The 7,503-nt window shown below is 39.8% G+C and overlaps 1 long non-coding RNA gene across 6 annotated transcripts in view; it reads left to right on the plus strand.

The window, feature by feature from the left end:
• The window catches only part of LOC109296523, a 149,376-nt gene that overhangs the window by 31,858 nt on the left and 110,015 nt on the right, over positions 1-7,503 (plus strand). Inside the window, exon 4 of one of the 6 annotated variants that reach the window (XR_002096976.1) lies at positions 3,230-3,350. The exons of the other annotated variants lie outside the window; for them this stretch is intronic. This is a non-coding gene — a long non-coding RNA (uncharacterized LOC109296523). The remainder of the gene's footprint in view (positions 1-3,229; positions 3,351-7,503) is intronic. 6 annotated transcript variants of the gene reach the window in all.

Raw genomic sequence — 7,503 nt, forward strand, 5'->3', positions numbered from 1 at the left:
ACCTATTCCCTTGACAATAAACAGTGTGATGCATCCAGTTTGTATTTAAAAAAACAAACAAACAAAAAACCAAAAAAAAAAACCCCAAATTACATGTACTTGCAAAAATAATTTGTTCTACAATTGAAAAAATACATTAGGGTAGTGTTTTATGCCAAATTATTTAACCATTAAAAAGTTTCAGTGCAAATACTGAAAGGATTGATTGCCAGCAAATACTATAATATAATCTGTTTTGCTTATATTGTGGAAAGTCACCAAAACCTTTCACTGTAGAGAAGTAGTATTGTCTTGCCCATGGCTTTTTTTTTAATATTAATTTTTCATTAACTCAGACTACTAAAAATAAATTATTTGAAGAATAATAGTGCCCCAGTACAGGCTGGGGACTGACTGGCTAAACAGCAGCTCTGCAGAAAGGACATGGGGGTCACAGTGGACAATAAGCTGAAGATGAGCCAACGGTGTGCCCTTGTTGCGAAAAAGGCTAATGACATACTGGGCTGCATTAATAATAGCGTTACCAGCAGATCAGGGAAAGTGATTCTTCCTTTCTATTTGGCACTGGTGAGGCCATCTGCAGTACCGTCCAGTTTGGAGCCCTCCATTACAGAAAGGATGTAGACAAACTGGAGAGAGTCCAGCAGAGGGCAGTGGTTAGGGGGCTGAGGCACATGACTTCTGAGGACAGGCTGAGGAAACTGAGCTTATTTGGTCTGGAGAAGTGAAGACTGAGGGGGATTTAATAGCAGTCTTCAACTACCTGAAGGGTAGTTCCAAAGAGGATGGCGGTAGACTGTTCTCAGTGGTGTCAGATGACAGAGCAAGGAGCAGTAGTCTCAAGTTGCAGCAAGGAAAGTTTAGATTAGATATTAGGAAAAAAACATTCTTGCTAAAAGGTTAATAAACCATTGGAGCAGGTTACTTGGAGAGGCTGTGGATTGTCCACTTTTAGAGATTTTCAAGACCTGGGTAGACAAAGCCTTGGCTGGGATGATCTAGTTGGCGATAGTCCTGCTTTGAGCAGGGGGTTGGACTAGATGATCTCTTGAGGGCCCTTCCAGCCCTAATTTTCTATGAATCTGTGATTAAGTAGCAGTTTCCATCATTATGTGCTTGGCAAGGCTAATTCATCCAGCACATTTTATCTATATATCAATTTAGTACAGTGAAGCAGGGTGTTGCCAAAACACTTTGTATACTATTGCATCTTATGGTTTGGTTTCAAATAGGTATTGAGATTTCCTTGCACTCTTGGGTTTATTTCCCTTGCTTACTCTTCAGTTCATGCATTTTGGAAACAAAAAAGGCCCATTCTTGTAAATACTCAGGCATAGTGCATTGTACAGCAAGCACTTCCATTTACTGTAATGATAATACTTCTTATGATAAATAATGAAATGTTCATTTTGAATTTTTATTCCATATTTTGGCCTTGGCAGACAAAGTAGTAGCATGTACAGGTTTATGGATAACAGATTTGGTTATTTATTTATATTTATAGACATGGCTTGAAGGAAACCCCAAGTCTTTATATGCCTCCAGCTTTTATTAACATTGTTGGAATATTCAGTGGTGGAAAGCATTATACTTGCTGTTAAAGAGAAGTAGTTAGCTGTGTTATGCTGAAGTTGGACAGAAGGCAGGGCCACCCTACCCTGCCTTAGTCACTGAGTCGTGGAGAATGAGGCCTGGAAGGAACCTCCATAGGTCATCTAGTTCAACACTGCCTGAGGCAGGATCATCCCTATCCAAACCTTCATATACAAATCCATAATCTAACCTCTTAGTAAAAGTACTGGTAGCCTTCTACTTGGTAGTAAGCATTTGCAGGACTGAGAATCTAGATAACTTGAATTGTTTCATAGTAGTACGCACATCCATACTTCTTTGTCTGGCTGTGCTATACTGTGAAAGAGGAGGAGATGAATGCATATTTTTCTTTTGCTGGTATAGTGGTTCTGAGTACAGGTGATAAAAATGGCTTGCAGGATCATGTTATAAGTACCTTTTGCATAGGAAACCCTATAAATAAACAAAGCTTTTGCCTGCAAATCCATTGACACAACTACTTACCCAATATAGCTGAAACCAGGGATCAATAAACTTTCATTAAGAGCAGGTTGAACTCACACAGTCCATTCCCTCTCAGACTAGAAGTGGCAGTTGATGGAGGCAGCCACTAGGCAGTACGTTCTTTTGCAGATGTGTTTAGTGGGCCAGGTAAAATCTCTTTGCAGGCCAGATCCAGCCTACAGCCCACAGGTTACCACCCTGACATAAATAATGCAAAATGAACAACACAATGAAGCTCATGATGCATTTGGATCTTCATCTAACACATCGCTCATTTTATTTAGCATAAACACTTCCTGTTCACCCATTTCCTTAATTGGGTATGTGAGAACAAAGCCATAAGAATTATAGATTACCTAACAAAGGGTCTTACTTCTTGGTTAGTGTTGGCACAGTTGAGATAAGGAGTGACATTAATACAGCAGCTCTGCTGATACATAAGAAAATTACCAATGTGAACCATTCTTTGTGAGGGCCCTTTGACTTGAAACTTAGTTCTCTTATGCCAGCAGTTCACAACTTTGGGTTGTGACCCAAATGAGGGTCATGTGAGAAGTGCTGGTGGTACCACACACAAAGGACGAGCCACGCCGTGTGCTAGTAGCTCCCCTGTCCCTGGGCTGCTGGTGCTGCTGCCACCATGCTCCACTCCCAGCAGCGGTTTGGAGCAAAAAAAAGGTTGGGAACCACTGCCTTAGGCAGTTTGGTCCAAAGTTGCTTGAATTTGTCTACCATTTCGGCACACTTTGTTGATTACTTGTTTCTGCAAGCTTCTGTGGTAGTTTGTATGGGACTGTGAATTTTTATTTGGAGAGGGATTAGGTTTTTGTTTGGCAAGTAAACATTTTTTATGGACAGGCTACTTAGGAATGGTTAGCAATTTGCTCTTTTTTTTTGGTCTTAATTGGATTAGGTTGTTAATAATGTGTCCAAAGTACCCGGTGCCTGAAATTAGTGTCTCCTCATACCGTCAAACTAAGTTAGGAAAATAATTTTCTGTAAGAATCATGTTATAATTACAATTATGATAGATGTGGACCTGCTCATACGAGACACATACGCCTTTATTAGAATGTTGTTTTTAAGAGAGTTAGAAAGTGTCTCCTAGTGCTTTGCAATGTACATTAGTCCAAAAATAAACATATCCCCTTAGGGCAAGACCTCAGAGTTAGCTGCAGACTCTTTAATGCTCAGTTTATTGGAAAGTATCCGCATGTGAGCTCCTTTGAGGTCTTCAGTAGTATAGCAGCCTTGTACTGCCCCTCTGCACAGAGGTGAATTTTGTCCCTGTGGAAAATATCTCCTGTAAGTAATAAAACCAAGTAAGTTACCCAACAGCTTTCCCAAAAATAATTAATTAAAATAAATATGCACAGCGGAATTTCCAACATATGTAACAAGTATTAACCTGTTGTGTAGCAGAACAGCATGCTCTCATTCTTCCTCTCTCTCATACCACAACCCTCCCAATAGCAATCCAATTTTTGCTTGAAAATCTAGCCCTCACACCTACAGTTAAAGGTATTGCACTTATTAATCTTCATATTATAGGTATATTTTCTTCTTTTAATTGTTCCTCTAATCCTTTAGTCTCATAAGAAGTTCTTTCAAGTCTACCTCATAACCTATTAGTGCTTGATAAATCTTCCTTAAAATTTGCTTACCCTGGATACTCTTGGTTGTCAAGTGTTTTCCTATGCCCCAAGTTGAGATTGGTGAAGTCTGCTCTTCCCACAGCCACAAACTGAAATCATACTCTGATGAATATAAATAGAAGGGGAAATAAGGGTATCCAAACTTGTCTCATCTACAGTAAAGTGAGAAATGAGCCATTTTGCAAACGGCTGCCAACTAAGTTAAATTAACATTGATCACCCTGATACCTTGGCCCTTGGCTGAGGGAAGTCAATTCACTTAATTTCATAACCCAGAAGTAAAAGAGGAGTCAGAGCCCAGTGAATGAAACATTTCTGGAAAGCTTATTTTAGATGTGTTCAGAGCTAAGGACATTTTGGTTGTGTTGCTTTTTTTCTCAGCTGCAGTTTTCTTTAGACTTCCATAATAAATTAGGTAATTTGGACTATTCATATGGAGTGCTTTGGACCCATCTGTGAAAAGCAGGTTCTCTGGTACACCAGGGATCTTAACTCAGCTGGTGAGAAATACATATGGAAAACGGACAGTGCAGTTGCTCCAATACTAAATCCCCCTTGCAAGCCTATCATTTGAGTCTAGGCTCCTTTCCAATCTACAGGAAATGACTGATAATCCTATTTTGTCCAGAAAAAAATGTGCTGGAATATGAATACCATAGGTAAAATAAGCAGTGGTCTTAAGTTAGATGATTAATTTTAAAGGCAGTGACCAGCCCCATTCAAATCAGGTGGTAACACTGAACCAGGAAAAGATTTGTTGGTTGGGGTTGGTTGCACCATCCCATTAAGGTTACCTGACACTTCCCGTTATAAGACCCTGATTTCAGTTGCTTAGAACTTTTGCCAAGATTGAACAATTTCAAATAAACTTTTGTAAGTTAGATGTCTGACTCCAGCTGAATTGTTCTGGGAGAAGTTCAGTCAAATCATTTCGATGTTTCTGAAAATAAGGGCGGGGGAGACTGAATTCAAGCCTTTTCTCACTTTTGAGTGCTTCACTTCGCAAATTCAATAGTGATCTTTCAACATAGTTTGTTTTATGCTCATTTAATTTTATAAAGGTCCTCTGAACACACGGGCATGTTTGCACTCATTTGTATGAATTTTTGGTCTCATCACCTTAGAAGGGCTAGTAAGGGGAAAGGCATTCATTTTTAATAAAATAAGCAGTTATTTTTCATGTTCTCAAAAAGAGAGAGGGAGAGCATGAAAAAGAAAGGAATAGAAGGAGTGACTTTATCCCTTCAAGTATCTTGATATCCTTCTTTTTTTATTATTTACAAATGTTAAAGCAATATAAAGTACCTGCATAGAAACCAGATGTCTTTATAATTCCTAATATCTCTTCAATATTTTCTTAATACTAATAATATAATACTAATAATACTCAACAGAAGATGACTATTAAAAACAAAGCAATTGTGTTTCTCATTTTGGTGCACTGTGAATGTTAGACATCACAATTAGGGACCATGATTTGGTTCATTATTTAACCATATTCCTTACACTTATGGGAACAACTCATTATTATTATCCTTTTTTACAAGTCAAAGAAATATACATATATACTCCCCACTCTAGTGCCGATTTAATGTAAATGAAAAGATGCCTATTGATTTAAATGGAACAGGGCTGTCCGACTTCAAAGCAGCTGGGGGCTGCATGCTGCAGGGGCCACAAACTGTGGAGGCTTCTGAGACCCTTGCCATTGACAACTCACCTGCCATACAAGCAGCCTGAGCCTGCACCCCCTACTGCAGGGTTCCCCTCCCACCACCAAAGTAGTGTGAGCCCCCTTTTGCTGCCGCTGCCCCCCCACCCCATTGCTACTGTACAACACCCCCACCCCTTATGCTGCTATGCAAACCCACTCCTCCCCACCACAGGCATGCAGAAGAACCCAGGTTCCAACCCTTCCCAGGTACTACGCTGCATGCTTTGCAAGCCCCATTTGACACCTGCCTCCTCTGCACCTCATTCTCCACCCCACCCCCAAGCCTTCCCCTACTGTCTGGTCAGCCAACTTATTGGGCTGCCTCCAAGACTGCTGCCCTAACTCAAGGACTCCAGCTGCTGCTGCAGAAGTAGAAGCAATGAGGCCAGTGGCAGCTGGACATAAGTCCATGAGCCTCACTTTAACCACTCCTAGGCTGGATGCAGCCTGTAGGCTGCTAGTTGCACAGCCCTGCAGTAGAAAACAGGTTTGTAATCAGTGCTTTCCCACTATATGTGTAAATGTCAACTCTGTTCATGTCCACTCATGCAATGTGAATCATGTAAAAGCATGAATATGCTGCTGCTTAAAAAAAGATAAAAAGTAGTGGTTACATTATTTCAGTGGAAGATGCAAAGGCAGTTTGCATTAAGGCTATTCATTTTATTTTCTGTCAGAAAACCAAAACTTTTCATTTAAGAGTTTTTGAACAGAGAGTCAGTATTGCAGGGGATGAAGCAAGCACCAATATGTTGCAGTCATCAAGTAATCCTGATATGTTACCCAACCCGCAATGTCAGGGTCTTGATGTTGAACTTTTGTATTTCTGTTAGACTTAGAAAAAGAAGCTTAGCAGGCTGGATAAAAATGTTATGTTGGAAAAAGTAACATTAGTTATTACTATTATGAACAAACTGATATACATATACATCTGTATTGTTATAAATGTGTGCATATGCTGTGTGTTTACATACAGGACAACCTCATTATAACAAGCCCTGTTATAACAAACTCCTGCTTTTATTCCCAACAACAGGAACCAATTTATTCGCTATTAAAATAAAGTAAATTGACCAACCCTCTAATAGCAAAACCCCACTTTTAATGGACCTTTGTCCCAAGGAGAAGGCATTTCTGTTTTGGTACATTATCCTCCGAGAGATGCTGTATTAGTATGAAAATATTGATGGATGTTTATAGGTTTCAGCTGTCTGGAGCCTATAGGGAGGTCATTAGCCATCATAGTCTGAAGTCAGGCAGAAGGTAGAGCAGGTAGCACTTTAGAGACTAACTGAATCAGCAAAGCACAGGCTTTCATGGGCAACAGTATACCTTATCAGATTCTATTGGTGTGAATAGACTGGCAGAAATAGAGGTGCAACAGGGCAGCTCTGTGCCCTGGGCAGCAGATGCTCATGGGACTGTGGTAACTGCTACTAGTCATGGTAACTGCTAGTTAGCAGCTGTGGGAGCTGGTATTTCTGTGCCTTACTCACTAAGTGAGTACCTCAGGCTGGTGCCCAAATCGCACACACACACTTTCCCTTCCTCTCCCCCAACCCAATGTCATCATGCTACTGGGAAGAATAAGAAATGAGGATAAGAAACCATAGTCCCTATTAAGACCACAGTTAACACAGCCCAGGCTGTGGATGATTTCTTGTTCCACAATTTTGGAGTGGAACCATAATTTTAAAACAGAACAGAGTGACCATAATTTTAAAACAGAATAATATGGGGGTCTGTTCTGGGAGGAGATCTGATCAACTGAGGTATTCAGCACATTGTAGCATAAGGTCTTCTATATGGATTTGATCCCTTAATCTATTTTACTGTATCATACTCCATTATTATACCCTATTACTGCTAAGCAAAGCTTGAATATCTTTAGACACAGGAGTTCACAACTTCTTTTGACAGTTTATTAGATTATATTATGGTTGGCAAGCCGATCAATTGACCAGCCAAGCATTGTCAATTTACTGGTCAATTGACCGTATATCTTTTCCCCTGGACAAAGATTATAGCAACTTTATTTAAAAAAAAAAAAAAAAAAAA

The sequence above is a fragment of the Gavialis gangeticus genome, unplaced genomic scaffold (genome assembly GCF_001723915.1).
Source record: "Gavialis gangeticus isolate Ggan-Ray unplaced genomic scaffold, GavGan_comp1, whole genome shotgun sequence".
In the NCBI taxonomy this organism is placed as follows: Eukaryota; Metazoa; Chordata; order Crocodylia; family Gavialidae; genus Gavialis; species Gavialis gangeticus.